This window comes from Puma concolor, chromosome B4 (assembly GCF_028749965.1).
Source record: "Puma concolor isolate L17-30 chromosome B4, mPumCon1.1.hap2, whole genome shotgun sequence".
Lineage (NCBI taxonomy): Eukaryota > Metazoa > Chordata > Mammalia > Carnivora > Felidae > Puma > Puma concolor.
The window spans coordinates 120,154,598-120,173,530 of NC_141673.1; the positions used below are offsets into that span (position 1 = coordinate 120,154,598).

The 18,933-nt window shown below is 41.6% G+C and overlaps 1 protein-coding gene across 2 annotated transcripts in view; it reads left to right on the top strand.

Annotated features, from left to right (window-relative positions):
• Positions 1–18,933, top strand: part of PRTFDC1 (phosphoribosyl transferase domain containing 1) — a 100,885-nt gene that overhangs the window by 24,265 nt on the left and 57,687 nt on the right. The window lies entirely within an intron of this gene.

Consider the following 18,933-nt stretch of genomic DNA (forward strand, 5'->3'; position numbering starts at 1 on the left):
TGTGACAGTTTTACGGGCTAGGCAATCTGAAAATCCCCTTGTTACAACCACTTAAGAATGCTAAATGAGGGGTGCCTGGGTGGCTCAGTCGGTTGAGCTTTGGCTCAGATCACGATCTTGAGGTTTGTGAGTTCAAGCCCCGCATTGGGCTCTGTGCTAACAGCTCAGAGCCTGGAGCCTGCTTCAGATTCTCTGTCCCTGCCCCTCTCTGCACATCTCCGGCTTGCACTCTCTCTCTCTCTCTCTCTCTCCCTCTCAATAATAAATAAACATTAAAAACATAAATTTAAAAATGCTAGATGAAATATAATAATATATACTTTTTAAAGATTTTCAATGCGGGGCATGTGGTGGCTCAGTTAGTTGTGTGGCCAACATTGGCTCAGGTCATGATTTCCCCCTTTGTGAGTTCGATCCCTGCGTCGGGCCCTGTGCTGACAGCTCAGAGCCTGGAACCTGCTTCACATTCTGTGTCTCCCTCTCTTTCCATCCCTCCCTTGCCCACACTCTGTCTCTGTCTCTCTCTCTCTCTCAAAATAAAGAAACATTAAAAAAATTTTTTTTTTAAAACAAAGATTTTCAATGCTTCCTGTAGCTCACAAGAAGGTACAGGGCACCCAAGAGGCAGAAATGAAAAGTCTAAGAATTGAACCAGAGATGAACTGGGAGCTGGGGTGCTGGAAGAGGAGTTATCTCAGCATCTGATTTTCACACCCATGCAGAGACAGATGATAAAGCCTTGGACTAACATAAAGTGGGAAGTTGAATGAAACCCTCCAGCAAAGCCACTGCCCTCAAAGGTGCATACCCTTGGTGAAAAAATCCATCCCTTTTTAAAATTTTTTATTTTGTTAACATTTGTTTATTTTTGAGAGACAGAGAGACAGAACACCAGCAGGGGAGGGGCAGAGAGAGAGGGAGATGCAGAATCCGAAGCGGGCTCCAGGTTCTGAGCTGTCAGTACAGAGCCTGACATGGGGCTCGAACCCACAAACCATGAGGTCATGACCTGAGCCGAAGTAGGATGCTTACCTGAGTGAGCCACCCAGGCACCCAGAATCCACCCTTTAGTAATGGGAGATCTGAAGAAACTAGCTTGTCTTTCTTGGCCTGGGCTGGAATGGTAAAGTAAAATGTCCTGTGGGAATTTTTCAGTTCAGATCTGTACCACATGTGAGTTAAAGGTTTTCATTTACTTTACCTGCATTGTCTGGGAATGCAGAGAATTTAATATTAAAATTGGTCCCAGACCGCAATGCCCCCAAGGTGCCTGGTAGATGCAAGCTGAAAACCTCAATGGAGGGAGTGCCTCAGCCTAGGTGGGATTCCTCCAGGTAAGCTGCACTTAACCTGCACAAACCCAAAACACAAAGGATAATAATCCACCACGGGCAAGGTCAGCTGGTAAAAATAAATAGCAGAAATAGGCACACAAACTGTCTGAAAGAGAAATATAAAATAATTATACTTAAGATGACTAAAGATGTAAATGAGGGGTGCCTGGGTAGCTCAGTTGGTTAAGTGTCGGACTTCAGCTCAGGTCTTGATCTCACGGTTCGTGGGTTCGAGCCCCATGTCTGGCTCTATGTTGACAGCTCGGAGCCTAGAGAGCTTGCCTTTGGTTCTGTGTCTTCCTCTCTCTCTGCCCCTCCCCTGCTCATGCTCTGTCTCTAAAAAAAAAAAAAAAAAAAAAAAAGACATAAATGAAAGGATTTAAAGAAAAGGTAAGACAGCATGAGAAGGAAAAAAAGAAATGAAGTAACAGAAGGTCTAACAGCGAAAGAGATTGTAACTGAATAAGATAGTAGCTCAGGTGACAAGATAATGTTATTATGGATGTGAATTCTGAACTGGAAGGTGGATCTGAAAATAATTAGCCAGAAGGTAGCATGGGCTAGAGATGGAATATAAGGAGAAGTTTAGAGACCTGAAAGAGTCAATGAAAAGACCCAAAATACATCACGTAGGAATTCCAGAAGGAAAGACTGTTCCTGAGACAGAATTGAGTAGAGGAAATTTCCGATAAGATAATGCCTAATCTTATTCTAGAGTTGTGAAGGAACGTGTCTGTTCAGATGTAGGAAGCACCAGGAGACCACACCTAGCATGCCTAAGTGAAACTGAGAAGCAAAGCACAGGAGACAAAGAATAGATTGTAAAAGCAACTGAAGAGCAAAGAGAAACTGTCACCAAAGGAATCACCACTGTCAGATCAACAGACTTCTCAAAGGCAACAGCAGAAATCGTAAGGTCTAGAGTAGTGTCATCTGAGAGAAGATAGATGACTGTCCACCGCGAATTTCATTCCCGGTTAATCTGTAAGTCAAGTGCGAGTGCTGGCCTGAGACATCAGCAGCCACATGCTGGAAGTTTCCCAGTAACAGATGCTGGGCTGAAAGCATCTCTTAAAGGGTATATTCTAGTAAGAAGGAAATCGAACCCAAAAGAATCATTGTCAGGTGAAGAAATTGACAAGGATGTAGGTAAATCAAAAAAGTTACGATTGGTTAAAATAAAAACACTGATGATGACGCGTTTTGGTGATAAAACAAACAAGATGGACTTCAAATGCCAGTCCGCATTCAGTCGTAAATCACCAGTGAAAGCATTCTAATGTTGTGCCTTGTTTAGGAGAAGCATGGAGATATTGATAACTGGCAAACTTTTAAGTTAGCCGTGCCTATTTAAAAGTTAAGGAGAACCATTGAAAGAATAAGAATATTACATATTTTATGTGTAACTTATCAGTAAGTGGAAAGTACGGGAAGGAATAAGAACACTCAAAATTAGACAGAAAATGAGAAAACAATTAGGTAACATTATACCCATTTTTCAGAGGAGGAAACTGAGGCCCGAGATGTTAAGTAACATGTCCAAGGTGAGACAGCTTGTTAGTGGAGACTCTAGTATTCAAAGCCAAGTTTAATTCCAAAGCCCAAGATTGTCATCACTGAAACATACTGTTCATCTTGAGATGTGTTGATGTGTTGAGATGTAGAAGGCTAAAAATTTCACCCAAAGGAATCAACTTTATTTTTTTCCCAGGTTTATTTTCATACCTACCTAACTAGGTTAAGTCAGCTCCTGTAATTGTTGGAAAACACGGCAATATCTATAAATAGACAATTAACTGCACAGGTTTTGAAATATTTTATACATGATATTAATGAACCATGAAGAAGTACCCTCCAAGAAAATGAATAATAAATGTTGACTGTTGGTTTTCCTGTAAATTAGAGGAAACTATGCTTTTCTTTTCATCTTTCCCCCTCACACCATGGAGACTTTCCAGAAGATATGAACATTCACTACACCTGCTTGCTCTCTGGGTTCACTTAAAGCTGATGCTCTTAGGAAGCCAAATCCAACAGAACTGCAAAAAAGCCTTGAGTACCAAGCTTCCTACCAACTCCTGAAGGTGCAAAAACTTGAATCACAGAGAAACAGGCATACTTCAGCTGCCTCTTTTTTTTTTTTTTTTATTTTTTTTGAGAGAGAGAGAGGTGGGGAGGGGGGAGGGGCAGAGAGAGAGAGACAGAGAGAGAGGGAGACAAAGGATCTGAAGCTGGCTCTGCCCTGACAGCAGAGAGCCCGATGTGGGCTCGAACTCACGAACCATGAGATCATGACCTGAGCCAAAGTCGGATGCTTAACTGACTGAGCCACCCAGGTGCCGCTCAGCTGCCTCTTGAGCTACCCAATTTAGTGTGTGGGAAAAGCTGTCAGGGTCGGGATGGGAGAACATCTGGAATATCTGTTCTAAGGGGCTTAGAAATAGAGAAACATAGGAGGATTTGAGAAAAGTTGGAGGGGAGTATCGGTGAGTGCCAGCAAATGACTTTTCAGCCAGCTTTTTTGTATGTGGATGTATTATCTGCCAAGCATTTTTCCTTTATTGCCTCCAAAATGTTGCCCTATTTAAAGGCTCGTTACTTTATATGCAACCCAATGCGAGGGTAAAATGTAATATTCTGACTTCTTTGTTTTCCATCAGTTTGGTTAGCTAAACTGTGAGCAGAGTAAAATCTTCATCAAACTTCAAGGGTTTTTTAAACTGATGAGAACTTTATTTTAGGCGGTCTGGAGTTTCCCGAGATCCTTCCCCCATGCTGTTTGAACATGCACCGCTTTGTATTAATTAATAATTCCTGTGTGTTGGCGGCACCAAGAGAAAGCTTTCTGAAGATAAAATACAATCCTGAGATTTGCCATGCAGGGCATGTGGGCCCCTGGGGAAGCTGGTGTCTTTATTAAAGAGGCTCATTCAAGCTACGGGTTGGCCATAACCCTGTTCCCATGAGGGAAGAGAAAAATTAAGTGTCTTCTCTCTCATTCCTGGACTTCAGAACAAAGAGTTTAGGTCAGTCCTTTATTAGGCATGCTAGTGAGGAATGGAGACTGGATAGATAAACCAGATCCAGCATCCTTAATGTTAACGAGAAATTTTCACTTTGCCCCACAGCTGGCTTTTCACTGAACTTTTCCTACAGAGTAAGACGGCTTTGAGTTGAATGCCCTTTTCTTTTTGAGACAGGAACACCACCTTGGGCTTGGGGTGAGGAAAAGGACTCCAGTTCAGTTCTTTGGAAATGAACAGGTAGAGAAGAGAGGTGTCCCTAGTTCTTTTGGGGGGTATTGGATGGGTCCAAGCCAGGTGTATATATGTGTGTAGAGCGTATGAATATATCTGATTCGTATATATGTACATTTATATCTACATATATTTTCAAGAGAGGAAAGAAGGAAAACTAAAGGAATAGGAAAGTCAAAGAAGACAAAGGAATAGAGAAGGAAAGGTCAGAGAGACAAAAGAAATTCCAATACTTACCATATTTCATTAAATCTAAGACATTTATAGACCGAAAAGTATGCCACTAATTCATGTACCACTAAGAAAGAAAAATTGTTGTAAATTAAGCCATGACATGGATTGTGTGATGCATCCTGATTTTAGGTATATTAAAATGTGAAAAAAATGTACTACTTGGAATTGATGAATTGGTAGTTCCCCATCCCCCCCCCCTTTTTTTGCAATACCACTTTCAAGGGTTAGAATAGCTGAAATGTAGCCTTGTCTTTACTCTTTGGTTATTCTTGTCTCTTAGGTCTTGTGATATTATTCCAGTACCATTTTGCAAATGGTGAGATATTCCTCTGAAGCCGCAGATTTTTTTCACCTTTTGTATCTAAAATATTTTTAATATCTTCCAAATACGTTTGCAGACTTCAAAGGGAGAATTATTTACCAAAGAATAAACCAGGGAGAGGCCTGAGTGGTTTGAATCAATCCACCAAAATCCTTAAAATTAATCAAAAGCATTTATGAAAACCACAACATAATTTCTATGTGGCCTCTGGACAGAGACACTGGAACATCTGTCATGTTCATGCGCTTGCTGAAACAGAGTGTTGACATTACCTGTTTTGTCGTTGACCTTTGGTTCTTAGGATGTATTTACTACTGGCTTTCAACATGCATGGATGAAGAAACTTGGCATGAAGCAAATATCTGGTCTGACCTTAAAAGAGATAATTTAGCTTGGCTCTAGGCAAGTTTACTTTGAGATTTCTGATTCTGTCAAGTAAAAGATATTAAAAACAACAACAACAACAACAACAACAACGAAACCAAAGCCCATTGTATAATAAGGTTAATGGTAGGCTTATAGCAACATTTATAGTTATCATTCCTTATGGTCTTCATTTTGTAAATAACTCTGCATTTTATTGGTATACATTCTTTGTATTCAAATTTGGTTTTCTGTAGAGATGCTTTTTAGGGTTTGTCTGTCCTTGTGATAAGCAAACACTGTCAGGGCAAATAAGACAATAATGCGGAAGTAATTACTAAATTACAGAGACAACCAAGTTTTCTAAGACTACTGTGGGACCAAGCTGTGCTTCACTCAGTAACTGCCACAGCCTGGGGTTGAATCCATGCCAAGAAACAAGACCCTGCAGGGGTGCCTGGGTGGCTCACTTGGTTGAGCGTCTGACTCTTGGTTTTGGCTCAGGTCATGATCTCACGGTTCAAGGGTTCAAACCCCACATCGGGCTCTGCGCTGCCCTCTCTCTCTGCCTCTCCCCCACTCATGTGCACCTTCTCTGTCTCTCAAAATAAAGAAAGAAACTGAAAGAAAGAAAGAAAGAAAGAAAGAAAGAAAGAAAGAAAGAAAGAGGAGCCTGGGGTAGGGTGTGCCGAGGAATGGACTGTGCTGTTGGTGGAAGTTGAAATCCAGTGCAGCAAGTGTAACAGGTAGTTGAAAAATGGGATGGAGGACCACAGACTTTAGAGCTCTGAACGCTAGGCTGCCAGTGTCGGCTGGCTTGTAGTCTACCGTAAGTTCTACTGTTAATAAGACCTGGTATTCACTGAGTACTTATATACTACGGCCAACTGTTCTAAGTACTGTAAGATGTATTAACTATTAAACCCTCACAACATCCCTAGGAAGTTGGTGCTACTAATATCCCCTTTCCACAGGTGAGGACACTGAGGCCAGAGAGGTTAGTTGGACCTCCCAGCTCTGTCCAACCCCTACATTAGGGCTATTAACCACAACACCATGGCTGCCTTTGGGAGGTGTGGGTGAGGAATGTTATGCCCAGAATTCATGATCCCCAAAGACCACCAGGGAGCCGAGTCCGATGCAAAAGCAAAAGAGCCTTTATTCGAGCTAGCTTGAGCTCAATCCCCTACCTGCACCGACACAGCGGTGGGATACCAGGGAGAGAGAGCGAGTTTCAAAAGGACAAAGTTTTATTGGGGCCTAGGGGCAGTTGGTGAGGTAATGGCTATGGCCTCAGCCGATTGGCTGGGGAAGGTTCCCGGGGAAGGGTCCGAGTCCTGTTAGGCAGGTGAGGGGGTGGGTTACTCAAGGGGAGGAGGTGTGGTCAAGGTGAAGGACACAGAACAAGATGGAGTCAGCCGGCGTAGGCCCGCCCTTTCAAGGAAAAGGACCCCAATGCCTAGCAGGCAGACAGGCAGGAGAAGGGAGCTCCCCAGTCCTTTAGGAGTGCCGGGCGAGTTTCCAGGAAGGGGCTTGGGCACAGAAAACAGGACAAGGCATAAATACAGAACACACGGTGGGTACTGGATCTTGAGAACAAGGCAGAATGCCAAAGCCAGCAGGAGAGACATAATACTGAGTCATGGGGCATTAGGCTCTGGTTGCCTGCCCAGTAGTCGCAGGGTTCCAGTCCATCTAAGGTTGGGTTTGTTCCTGGAGATTCACTTCAGTAGGTGAAGTGGACGTGGGAGTTGAGTGACTTAGGTAATAGGAGAGAGGGCAGCAGAACCTGGGAACTAGGCAAGGCCTGGCCCAGAAGACAGCGTGTGATCTTGGAGAACTGACTGCATCAGGTGCCTCAGGATTCCTGTAGGATCTTAATGTCCCTGCCTTTGCCCCATTTATCTTTCCTGTGCATTCTGGACCCAAGGAATTTAAGCATGCTACATATCCACAGTGAGTCTGCTGTTAATCATTTTAATTTATTTGTACCTGACCTTTCCCAACAAAAATGCAATGTGGTGTTTTGTTAATTAGGTCCAGAGAATGTCTAATTTTCAGCACAAAAATAATTGCTGGATGCAAAAATCCTTGCCCTGATTTTATTAAGTTGGGCTGTTTTTATCCACATTTTGTAACTGATGTACAATATAAAACGTAGCACTGAGGCCATAGAAGTGTTTATGAAATTACATATTTCGTACATATCTTATAAAACACATGGACTTTATATGCTAGATAAGATACCAAGAAATAATTTGGACTTGGAGAGAAAAAAAAAATAGATAAAATAAAATGACCTGGGGAAATGTTCATGAGAAAATAATCTCTTTAAATATCTTTTATAATGGTCTTGTCCTATAATACAGTTCGAATTTAATGTTTTTATTCTCACTTTAGATTGTAGTATGGGTTACTTCATGGCATGAGTCTGCCGTTATTAAGTGCAATGTTATTGTTAACAGTCTAGGTAATTTCAACACGTATAAGAAAATGCTTGAGATCTGCAGCGTTCAAGGCCAGGCATTATTTAACATTTTCTTTATTAACTTGGCATTCATTTGGAGGATGGTTTCGAAAAGATTTCTTTTTTGTGCGTCTAACATGTTTTTTCTCCTCGAGAACAGACGTGGAATCCAAACAGACATTGACAAATTAGGGAATAATTCACAAAAACAGGATGACTCTCCATGAGTAAAAGGGCACGACAATACGTCAAGGGCCCCGAAGCTCACGCCACAGAAATGACGAGGCACAACTGCCTCAGGAAGAGACTCAGCAGTCATGGCAGACCAGTAGTTGGTGATGAGTCAGCAACGCCTGTGCTAAAAATGCTAATCTAATACAGTAGTGGGAAGTATTGGCGGCCATGTGACCTGTAAAATCCCGGAATTACTCCTTCCTCTCTCACGAGCTCTTGCCGAAGCCCTGGCTTGGGCTTTGGTGCCCTACTAACCTCTTGTGTGTTTTGTTGTAGAGCCTCTTCTAATCAGCAAGGGCAGCTGGAAGGGAAGTACTCAGAAGCTACCCCAACTAGAATTCTAGAAAGGGTGCACTTCTGAAGCTCCCCTGGGCCTGTGTTTAAGAGATCTGAGAAGTGAAAGTATACAGTGTTATCCTCCCCTATTAAGAAAATGTCTTCAGACGACAATCGGGTTTTCCCTTCTTCCCCTGCTTTCTGAGTCCCAGGTCATAGGAAGATATCACTTATGCCCATATTGTTCAATTCTCTAAATCACTTTTCACTGTTGTTGAATTACAGGCCGGGAAATGCTTAACTATGAAAGAAGCATATCCTAGTGTTATTTGGTATTTAAAGCAGAAGCCACTCCCTTTTAATGCAGATCGGTTGGGACCAGTGTAAAAGGCTAACTTCCGATGTTTTCAGGAAGTCTATTATAAGAATTAGAATTGTTAGTAATTTTAGATGATAAATGAGCATATTTTTTTAAAAAAAAAAATTAAGTTTATTTGGGGCGCCTGGGTGGCTCAGTCGGTTGGGCGTCCGACTTCGGCTCAGGTCACGATCTCACAGTCCGTGAGTCCGAGCCCCGCGTCGGGCTCTGGGCTGACAGCTCAGAGCCTGGAGCCTGTTTCAGATTCTGTGTCTCCCTCTCTCTCTCTGACCTTCCCCCATTCATGCTCTGTCTCTCTCTGTGTCTCAAAAATGAATAAACGTTAAAAAAATTTTTTTAAAAAATTAAGTTTATTTTTGAGAGCAGAGAGAGACAGAGTGTGCACAGGGGAGGGGCAGAGAGAGAGGGAGACACAGAATCTGAAACTGGCTCCAGGCTCTGAGCTGTCAGCACAGAGCCCGACGCAGGACTCAAACTCACAAACTGCGAGATCGTGATCTGAGCCGAAGTCAGGCACTTAACTGACTGAGTCACCCAGGCGCCCCAATAAAGGAGTATATTTTACCTTGTAAACCATCATGTAGTTTAGTTTGTTTCTTTTACTGGATAAATCTAAACATATTTCAAACGGGTGGGTTTATGCAGACTTTTCCAAGGGTGGTTTTTCTGTCAGCAATCTTGTTAGGCTTATCTCTACATATAGAACACGTATACTAGATTAATTACCGCCAATATTATCTGTACAAATTCTTAGATTAAGACCTCTTTCTATTCTAATAGTATTCTGCACGGGATTTTTAAAAGTTAAGTTAGAAAGGGGCGCCTGGGTGGCGCAGTCGGTTAAGCGTCCGACTTCAGCCAGGTCACGATCTCGCGGTCCGTGAGTTCGAGCCCCGCGTCAGGCTCTGGGCTGATGGCTCAGAGCCTGGAGCCTGTTTCCGATTCTGTGTCTCCCTCTCTCTCTGCCCCTCCCCCGTTCATGCTCTGTCTCTCTCTGTCCCAAAAATAAATAAAAAAACGTTGGAAAAAAAAAATAAATAAAAAAATAAAAGTTAAGTTAGATGTATCCAAACTAATAATAGTAATGTTGGTTAATGGACTACTGTGTGAAAGTGCTGTTTTAAGTGCTTTACAAATAAAAACATTAATGCCAACCACAACCTGATGAGTTAGGTAACTATTATTATCACCGTTTTACATATGAAGAAGGTGAGTGACAGATAGTTTAAGAAACTGTCTTAAGATCACAGAGCTGGTTGACAACGGGGCTGAAATGCAAAACCAGTCAGCCTCAGTTGACAGCATAAAGGCCTAGACAATGTCTTCATGCTGTCTTCCAGAAGAACCTCATGACAACAGTTCACTTTAGCAAGGAACCCGGTTCTCATGGCTTTCCTTTCTTCTTTTGTAAAATGACAAGGTCCGCTTTCAGGATTGGTAGGGTCCTAGCATTTTTGAATTGATATGACCTTTCACATCTTTGATATCTGTACGAAAATGACAAATTGACCCCACACCTTTGATTTGCATTCTCCACTAAAAAGACACTAATATATAAATTTATCCGCACACACACATACACACAACCCCACACACACATATACACCCATAAATGAAGCCTCGATTGACAAACTGAACAGGAGGGGCAATAACAGCGCCAGAGATGATGGACCTCATGTCATGGGAGGACAAAGGACCCAAGTGCCTGCACAGAGAGACACCAAAGAGCAACAAAGAGCAAGTTTAGCAGGGCCTTGAGAGTGAATCAGGTAGAGCAGATAGTGCTGATGTCCGCACAGACCCTTTGCCCTTCCTCCCCTTCCCTACCTCGAGTCCCTTGTTTGAAGTCAAGTGACTGCTCTCCTCCCCTCCCACCCCACCCTTAGCTCCCTCCTCCACTGTCGCAGGAAAGTAAAGTTTAATTTTGCAAGAACAATTGAACCAAAAAGGGGTCAAAATTGTGGACACCAAGTAAAACAGAAGCCTTGGGTATTTAAGCTTATATTTCCATGTGAGATTCTGGGAATATCAGCCACCTTTCTTAGCAACCAGGCACGCTCCCCACCCCATCAGTGAGGCACTGAGGTTTGAGATGAATGCTCTTTGAAGAAATTGGATGGTCCTAAAGAAAAGACCTCCACCTATTGCTTTTGGGAGTCCCCCCTTCCCCCAAAAGAGGACATCTCTCTCCAAGGGAATCCTCTAGTAAATCCATCTATCATCACTGTCTGCCCCTTGATGCACACATAACTCTTAATCGGTTTGTTTGGTGTCTCTCTTTTAAATATGCAAAGACAGGGGTGCCTGAGTGGCTCAGTTGGTTAAGCGTCTGAGTTCGGTACAGGGCACGATCTCACAGTTTGTGAGTTCGAGCCCCACGTGGGGCTCTGTGCCGACAGCTCCGAGCCTGGAGCCTGCCTCGGATTCTGTGTCTCCCTCTCTCTCTACCCCTCCCCTGTTCACACTGTGTCTCTCTCTCTCCAATAAACGTTAAAAAAAAATTATTTTTAATATGAAAAGACAAGCAAGAGGAACTGTCCCTAACATGGATGAGAAAGACCACACAAAAATAAGACAAAATTAAAGAAAACCTATAAAGGGAACTTTGAGAAAATAGAGGTAAAGCAGGGAACAGAAGAAAACTTCTAAATATTATGTTTAACATTCCTTTGGAGACAAAATAAGATATAGTATCTCTAAAGCAAGAAAAAGACACTGTAACGGAGTAAGAGAAGATGAAAAAGAGAGACGTAAAATTTCTTAGAAGTCAAAAATGCGTAGACCGCAACAGACACTCTTGCTTGCTTATCCAACGAGGGTCCTTACTCCTAACACCACAACTTTTCTGTCTTCCCTGACAGAGGCTGTTCATGCCAGCTGGCCTTCTCAGCCTCTCGCTTGCAAAATGGGTATGGGACACAGAAAGGAAAGCCTGCTGCAAGTCTTTCCAGAGGGAATGGCTTGTTTCCCTAGTGAGGAAATCTCTCTCTTTTTAGTAAGATTTACTTTGTCATAAAGATTGTGGCAGTCATCTCGGGCCCACAAGAAGACAAGTGTTAGGACTCCACTAATGGCTGAGGATGGCAGAGACAACAGAGAGCCTGGGTCTTCCTTGCCACTGCTGAGTCCAGGAACTAACTCTGATATACAGGGCACTCAGAAGACCTGAATATATGGCAACTGGGCCATAAGGGGAGGCCTAAAGTTTAGGTGGCGAAGACAGTCTTGTCAGGAAGTAAGAGATGACGCGATCGGGGGTTCTGTGAACACAAAATTGCCACAGCGCCGTCATCAACAAATGGTTATACTACGAGTCAGGCCCTGTGCTAGGTGCTAGGGATACTGGAGAGGACAAAACAAATTCTTGGCCATTCTGGAGCTTCCATTCTAGGTAAAATGGGCGGGAAATAAAAAGTGAGAAAAAAAAAAACAAGCAAATATGAAATGTGTCAAATAGTGAGAATTACTGTAGAGAAGAATAAAGCTGGGTCCGAGAGAGGGGGTGGGCTGAAGGGGGGTGCGTGAGGAGTGGTCAGCGAAGGTGGTCAGAGAAGGGGGTCATTTGAAACAAAGACTTGGAGGAAACAAGGGAGCAAACAGTGGGGATAGGGGAAGTAGGTTGTGGCAGAGGAAACAGCAAGTGTAACAGCCTTTGTGTGAGATTATGCTTGTTTGGCACATTTGAAGAAAAGCAAAGTGGGGCAGAGAAGAGTAAGTGAGGGGAGATTAATAAGAGCTGAAGTCAGAAGTGATGAGAGGGAAAATCATACAGAATCTGGCAGGCTGTGGGAGGGCCTTTGCCTTTTGCTTTCAGTAAGCGGGAAGTCCTGGTCGGGTTTTGAGCAGAGTGACATGATCTGCCTTATGTTTTCAAGAGTAAGTCTGTCTGTTGTGTTGAGAATAGAATGAAAGGGGTAGGTTGACGCAGGGAGATGTTTGGAAGGCCCCTGCGGTAATCACAGTGAGAAGTAATCACAGGTGGCGGTGGTGGTTACAGAGGAGGTGGTGAGAAGTATTTAGATTCCATATTTATCTCAGAGTCAAGCCAAGACCGTCAACCAGATTTGCTCATGGCTTTGACACTGCTTCTTAAGAATGACTCCAAGGCTTGGGGCCTGAGTGACAGTACGAACTGAGTTGCTCTTTACTAAAATGAGGAAGAATGTGAAAAGAGGAGATTTGGAAGGGGAAACGAGGACTTTGGTTTTGAACTGTGTTGCCCCTTGAACATCCAAGATGAGCAGACCGTTGGCCATACCAGTCTGGAGTTTAGGGAGGAGGCTGAGGATGAAGACGTTAATCTGCAAGTGGCCAATATGTGTAAAGCCATTATAAAGGACGAGGTCACCCAGGGAGTTGGGATAGATGGGGAAGAGATCTAAGGACTGAACCCTGGGTTCATTTAGAAATGAGGAGGACAAAAAGAAACTAGTAAAGGAGTCTGAGGAAGAACAGCCAGGGAATCATGTCCTGGAAGCTAAGTAGTGAAGGAAAAGCTGATCAACCATCAAATGTGGTTGATAGATCAAGTGAGAAGAAGACTGAAAACTGACCACCAAATTTTGCAAGATGGAGCTCATTAGTGGCCTTGACAAGAATCGCGTGTCTTTGTGAACAAAGAGAGAAGGACAGGTTCAGCAAATGATGATCTGTCAGCAATAGCCTCTAATCTAGACAACCAGTTATAGGAAGTGGAGTGAGGCATTCACAATGACTCCTTGCCTAGGATGTGTGTGGAATTCTGACATTGCCTGTAGGGGTATGGAAACCAAATGTGGGGAAAGGTCTTTAAAAAGAAAATAAGAGGCTCTGGTTTTGCCATTTAAGTTCTGCTCTTTGCAACTTTCATTTATTTGCAATCATTGTAAAGGAAGCAAATGATCCATTTCCCTGTCCGAATGGCAGAGTCTTTGGAAAGAAATACGGAAGCTATATGCACAAACTTGCAAATAAAGATGTAACCAGTACACATTCCAATATCATATACTAATTTGTGATACCAAGTTACTGAGCCTTTCTGCATCTTAGTGTTCTCATCTGTAAAATAAGGCTGATCACGTCTATCTCCTGAGAAGAGTTTATGAGCAATAAATTGGGTAACATATGGAAGAGTCCTCGTATAGAATCATGCAAACAGATAATTAATAAATAAAAACTATGACGATGATGATGACGATTTTTATTACATCCTAGTTAGGCCTGAGACAAGAGGCCACTCACTTTGAATGTGGAAAAGATGAAGCATTTGTTGACATGAACCGAGTTGGAAAACGGGTTGGCTGTGCCTACAGTTTTAACAAAATTCTTTGAAAGGCATTTATTATGGCCTAGACCTTGTCAGAAGCAGAGCAGGGCTCAAGGCCATATTTTCTTGATGGATTCCAAAATAAATTTCACTGACTTTTCTTAAACTCCACTCTTTAAACTAGATCATAGCATGTGTAAGGTTAAGATAATCCCACACCCCTGGGATGTTGAGGGCAGAAAAGAGAACACCTTGCTGTCTAAGAATGTCGCCAGGTCAGGAAGTACATCTTTGTGAAGCACTAAATGGCCCTGAGCTTACCTTCATCCTATATTTTTCTTCTCGTTCTTACATATTTTTACTTCAGAACACTATGTACACATGGGTGTTGGTTTTATTCTCTCACTGGTTCACAAAATAGAAAGCAGATAGCAAATGCCTAAGAAATAATTTTGTGAAAGTACATTATGGCTTTCTTTTTATTGTTGTAGTAACTCGAACCAAATTGAAATATTTCTAGTAGAAATAGGCACATTCCTCACACTTGAATAAAATATTTGGAAATTTAGCAAATGGGCTCTATGTCCTAAAACAATGTTTACTTGTAGCTATTATTAACTTCATTTTCTTATATGTAATTTGTAATTTTGAGTCCTGGTCCTCTGATTTATTTTCTCTAGCTGACTTGACTGTGAAACTTCATGGCATTGAAGCACTTCAGCCAAGGGATTCATAGGGCAGTGTTAGTTTTGGATTTTGCTTATGCATTACAGTCCATGGGCATTCAGTGTATCAACATAAAAAAATTCAAACAAAATGGGCATTCCCAGAAGTCAAGCTCAGACAGTGCCTGACTTCAGATTGTTTTTTGAATTTACGATGAGGCGAAAGCAATATGTATTCAGAAGAAACCGTACTTTGAACTTTGGGTCTGGATCTCTTCCTGGGGCTAGTGACATACAGTCCCATCCACTCTCGTGATGCTGGGTCTGAGCGAGCCACTGGCCACCATCAGCCCCTCGCTCACGAGGGTAAACAGCCAATACGTTTACAACCATTCTGCACTCATACATACAACCACTCTGTTTTTCACTTTCAGTATAGTAGCCAATAAATTACATGAGATATTTGACATTTTCTTATAAAACACTCTCTGTGTTAGATGATTTTGCCCAACCGTAGGCTAATGCAATTGATCTGAGCACTTTTAAGTTAGGCGAGGTTAAGCTGTGGTGTTCGGTAGATTAAGGGTATTAAATGCATTTTTGACTTAACGGTATTTTCTGTTTACGATGGGTTTATCAGTGCATGAGCCCATCGTAAGTCAAGGAAGATCTGTAATTTCCCCAGAGGGAAACTAAAACTTCATTGGTTCCCAAACTTAAAAATCCTAACCCTATTTAAAAATAACCATGAAAATTCTATTTCTTCACATGTGACTCAAAGAAAGATTTGCTTGTGCATCTTGAATGTATAGCTGCTTTGTGTATTTCCTGACCTTCACTTATATGAGTTCTAGTCCCTGTGTTAGAGGTAAATGGATTCTAAAAATTGCTTTCAAATCATTGCCTGAGTTGCCCTTGCACTTCTTAGCCTCTGACTATAATCTGAATGAAAATACATTCTAATAGGGGCGTTGAAAACCACTTAGGCTAACTTGAAAGGGACATTTCTGGCAGAAATGCCAATTCCTAAACACCCAGATTAGGTAAAGTAAGACTAATTTGACTCTGATGTCTCTTTGTTGTGAAGATCGTAGTAGAATTTTATTAACAAATTTCTGGGCATAAAGAATGGTCAGTTCCGGCCTGACATAGGTTAAAGTATCTGGAGTCACGGAACAATCATGTCAATGATAGTAGCCAACGGACAACTTTATTATAATTAAAAACTGCATAATTAATCATCTCATAAATCTAATATATACACATGAAGTTACTTAAAGTGTCAAGCTAAAAGGAACAATAAGATTGCTTGACATTCCCTGACTGCATACTCTTTTAACTAACCTAAATTTGAACCAACGGGAGGAAACCAATGACAGGGTTATCTCTTTTCCAGCATAAAGTTACTCTACTAGGTGACTCTGCCTTGGAAGCTGGGCAGCCCTAGAAAAGTTAGTGTTTTCTCCAAAAAGTGGTTGAAATTTCAATGACCAATGGTATTAGAACTAGCTGCATCCTTGAAATTCTTTATATTTGATTCAGTGAAAAGATTTTATTGTGCTGTATTGTCAAAGCTAGCTTCAAAAAGCGAAATGACGTTTTCTCCGTTTTAATAACCATCTGTAATTTTTGACTTAGTAGAAAGGAGCCTTCGGTAGGTTTTGAATAGAAAGGTAATATGTTGTGATGTATGGTTTAAAAGGATCACTCAGGATGCTGTTTAGAATAGAATGAAGCAGCAAGGGGGACCCGTTAAGAGGTCACTGTTAGGAGGTCCTGGCCATAATCCAGGTGAGAGGTGATGGAGCCACGCGGCAACAACGGAGGTGGTGAGAAAGGTCAGATTCTGGATACATTTTAAGGTACAGCCAGGGGGATTGGATTGGCAAGCAAGTGGGAATAAGGGATGTCAGGGTACACTCTAAAGTTTCGGACTTGGGCACCATTTAGAAGAAAATATTTGCAAAACATACCTGATAAAGGTCTTGTATCTAGCCATATAAAGAATTCTTGTAAGTCATTAATAAGAGGGCACATAACCCAATTTTTACAAGTAGGCAAAAGATTTCAATAGGCAGTGCACCAAAGAGATACATGAAAGGCAAATGAGAACAGAAGAAGATTCCCAACATCTTGAGCCATCAGGGAAACACAAATCAAAACCACAATGAGATCCTACTTTGCACCTACTAGGATGCCTATTATCAAACAGCCAGATAGTAACAAGTGTTGGAGAAAATGTTGAGAAATTGGACCCTTTATACACTGCTGGTGGGCACGTAAAATGGTACAGCCAGTGTGAAAAGTTCTTTGGCAGTTTCTTATAAAGTTAAATATGATTGACCACTGGACAAGGTAGAGCTTAGGGACATTGACCCTCCTCAAAGCCAAAAACCCAGCTGTACCTTTTGAACTGGAGAAGGGATAATCAAACTGGGGTGTATTCACAAGTAAGATTCTGCTCAGCAATAAAAAGGATTGGACTCCGTGAAAGGAATGATAACATGCAACAACATGGACGAATTTCACATGCCTTATGCTAAGTGAAAATCCAGACTCGGAAAGCTAAATGTAAATGAAATTCTAGGAAAAACAAAAACAAAAACAAAAAAAAACTATCAGAGCACAAAGCAGAGCACTGTTTGCCAGAGCCTGCAGATAGAGGCCAGGGAAACAACTTAAAGGGGCCCAGCGGAGCTTTTTGGGGTGATAAACATATTCTACATCATGATTGTATTGATGGAGACGTTACTGTCTCATTTGTCAAAACTCATTGAATTATATGCTCAAATTTGGCATATGCAAATTAAACCTCAAAAGAGCTGAATTTTTAAAGTAGTGTTAAATATTACTGGTTTTCCTTTTGAGGTTAGTGCATGTTAATTGGAACTCGATCAATAAATGCACAGGTGTGCCGTGTGTAAGCAGTCTTGAAAAATCTACCTACCTCTGTAGCCATCTGTCTCCTCAGCTGTACGTTGGAGGCCACAGTTCCTGATTTAGTGACTTTTTTTTCAATATATTATTTCAAAAATAATAACTATTTTTATAAATTGTATGGAATTTTAATTGCCTCAAGTTTAGTTTTAATCTATTGGAATCCGGTGGTGATTTATTTTGTAAAGTATCCTTTTGTAGTAAAGTAAGTGGGCTTGAATTACTTTTGTAGTCTGGTATTTTTGAATACTAGATTTTATTAAAGCTGGTTGGATCTGTAATTACATATTCCTGAGAGGGGGAAGTGCTTGCTCTCATATGGACAAGCAGAAATTCTTGGTTCTTAGCTGATTCACACTCAACTGACATTGATCACTGTATTCAATGCGATCACATGCTGCATTTTCACATACGTTATCTTAATCTTCCATAGCCTTTTGAAATAGGTGTAATTATCCTCACTGTGCCCAGAATGAGGTAAAAATCTATGAGTTGCTAGATGCCTTACTCGTGGGCGCTCAGCTTGTAATTGGTAAAACTAGAATTAAATCTCAAGTTTTCTGGCTTTACGCTCTTCCGTCAACCGAAGCTAACTTCCAGCTCTAGTTCTTAAAATAGATGTGAGTTGTCAGGGTAATCATTGACCTTAACGTACTGAATCCCCAGCCTCCACCATTATTCAGCATATGGGCCAAATGTATGCATCTTCTTAGAATATATCTGCATAGGAACCCAGTCATGTCGGTAAGGTCTGGTGATAGGCCCCCTGTGCTGTTAAGTTAGCCCTTCACCTAATTTCACTGAGGTGCTAAATGCTTGACAGACTTTCAAAAGGAGGCGAGATGAAACACAGTGGCATTTTTCAATGCAGAGGGTAAAATATGGAGCCAGAACATTCGAAATCTAAATGTAATGCCAGGTGCAGCATATTAGTCTTTCACTTTTGGAAGAAAAGGACATTTTTTCCTTATACAAAGCTATAAAAATTAAGAAGAAATACATGCAATATTTTAATATCCAGCCGTTCAAGTGATTTGCTGAAAGTCTGCATCAGTGATTCTGCTAGATCCTGCAAATTTGGGAAAGCATTCCATAATCAGGCACAATCCCTGTCCTTAAATGGACCCACAGCCTCGTAAGGGAAACAGATGTTCCAACAAATGAATGCTGAACAGTGAGATAATGGGTAATGGATACTTTTATATAATAAAAAGGGAACT